Source organism: Hevea brasiliensis, chromosome 10, assembly GCF_030052815.1.
Source record: "Hevea brasiliensis isolate MT/VB/25A 57/8 chromosome 10, ASM3005281v1, whole genome shotgun sequence".
Classification (NCBI taxonomy): Eukaryota; Viridiplantae; Streptophyta; class Magnoliopsida; order Malpighiales; family Euphorbiaceae; genus Hevea; species Hevea brasiliensis.
In genome coordinates, this window is record NC_079502.1 from 99302709 (window position 1) to 99305031 (window position 2323).

General features: G+C 32.9%; 1 non-coding gene across 1 annotated transcript; it reads right to left on the minus strand.

Moving 5' to 3' along the window:
- Positions 1-1840: 1840 nt before the first annotated feature.
- On the minus strand, positions 1841-1947 carry LOC131169956 (small nucleolar RNA R71). Its single transcript, XR_009140901.1, has one exon. It is a non-coding gene; the product is annotated as a small nucleolar RNA R71 (small nucleolar RNA).
- Between the last annotated feature and the right edge of the window lie 376 nt (positions 1948-2323).

The following is a 2323-nucleotide window of genomic DNA, read 5'->3' on the forward strand; positions in this document are numbered from 1 at the left end:
TATTATTAATGAGCTGGTAGAAGATTCCCTTAGAAAATCACACCTCAAACACACCATTTTAGGGCTCCTTGTCAGAAAAAGTTATAAATAGACCCTTATCCCATTTTAGAAAAGAGAGGAAAGGAGAAAAAAGAGGAAAAGAAAAAGGAGCAGCAGCTGAAGAGTCAAAAACGTCACTCCCACCATTCCCAGCTAGATTTGGAATTTTCCTTCTTTTCTTGCATATTTCCTACCTTTCTAGTGTTGGGTTTCTTGTTTCTTAGCTTAGATTAAAGCTTTATTTTCATATTAACTCATAATATCTTGTAAATATTATGGATAGTGAGTAGTTTTCATTAGATTCTGGAGTTGAGATGTAATATTTGAGATATTTTGTGGATTTTGATTGGGTAATCCATATTTTGTGGTCTTAATGAGTTTTATTCATTTCTTGTGTGCTTAATGACATGCTTAATGTAGGATCCTATTAAGTGTTGTTCTTAATCCATGGTTGAGGCACCGAAAGGAGAAAACCTTGTGATAGATAATCAAGAAATTGGACTTAATTAACTTAGATCTAAAAATAGACTAAGGATTAAGAGGATTTACAGATTAATTAAGGAACTTAATGGGTCTTGATTAACTCTAACTCCACGAAAGTAGGATTAGATTGATTAAGGCACTCTTTGTCCCACTCGAAAAGGGTATTCAAAGGATTTAAGAATTAATCTCCTTAAAACCCATAAGTTTCATAAGATTGGATAACTAATTTAAAAATCCCAAAATAGCTTGAATATGAACTCCTGAACTCCGGAATCGCCTTTTTATCATTGTTAATTTCCAATTGAATTTAATTGCTTACCATTTTAAATCTTGTCATATTTCAATTTGCTTGTTTTAATTTGATGCAAATTTAGTTTAATCATTACTTTGTTGAATAGATCATTAATTTTATACATATAGAATTCATACTTCAATATCCATCAATTTATTACTTTAATTTCAAAAATAGTTCAAATTAGTCAGAATTTTTATATCAAAAATTCAATCATTAACACAACTCCTCGTGGGAATGATATCTTTTCTATACTACTTGTACGACCCGTGCACTTGCGGTTGGGCCACATCAAGTTTTTGGCGTCGTTGCCGGGGAGTTGTTTGTTTAAGATTGAATTCTTGATTATTTTAGTTGTTTATAGTTTTATCTTTGTTATCTTTTCATTTTGTGTTTGTTTGTTTTCTTTTTAGGTACTCTTAATCTTTTATGAGAAGAGCTAGAAGCACAAGTGACACATCCTTATTGTTTGATCCTGAAATTGAGAAATTTTGTAAAGCCAACAAGAAATAAACCAGAAAAAGAAAAGAAGCATTGAGAGTAAATTGAATTAGAAGCGCATATGGTGATGAAAGAATTAGAATTGGTATGTAATGCCGAAATGATCGAAACAATGAAAATGTAGCCCAAGATGAAGAGGTTTTAAATGCTAACGTGCCTAGGGGAAGTATGATGGATCATGCTTTTCCTCATTTTGATGACTTGAGAGAGAGTATAGCAAGACCAAGAATTGATGCAAATAGTTACAAGATAGATTTTGGGGTTCTTCAAATGATTCAAAATTCCCAATTTGGGGGACATCCTTCTGAAAATCCACACACACATCTAAAGAAGTTTACTATGATTTGTGATATGCAAAAACAACCTGGAGTATCTAATGATGCAGCAAGATTGAAGCTATTCCTGTTCTCTTTGAAAGACAGAGCATTTGATTGGCTTGATTCTTTATCTCACAACTCCATTACAAATTGGGAGCAACTCACTGATGCATTTCTTGCACAATATTTTCCACCTGGTAAAACTCAAGAATTGAGGAATCAAATGACAGCTTTTAGACCAAGAGAAGATGAAACTCTCTATGAATCATGGATGAGATGGAAGAAATTAGAAATACAATGTCCACATCATGCCATTCCAAAATGGATGATAAACCAGAATTTTTACACCAATGTTACTCCTGCAATTAGAGGGATTATTGATGCTCAAACAGGTCGAGAATTTATTATGAAGCATGAAGATGAAGCTTATGAGCTATTGGAAAAAATTGCAAAGAATACTCATCTTTAGAGTAGTCCAAGAGGACCAGCTCCAACTCAAAAGAGGCAAGCTGTCACACCTTACCCCTCTGTAAGGTATAACATGATCCCGTAGAATACCTAATGAACTACCGAACTTCACCTACCGATAACTCATTAAGTACCCTACAAGGGATTTTAAAACAATTTTCTTATTTTTGACAAGTGGTGAGCATTTTCTAATAAATACTTAAAACATTTAGTTAAATTAAAT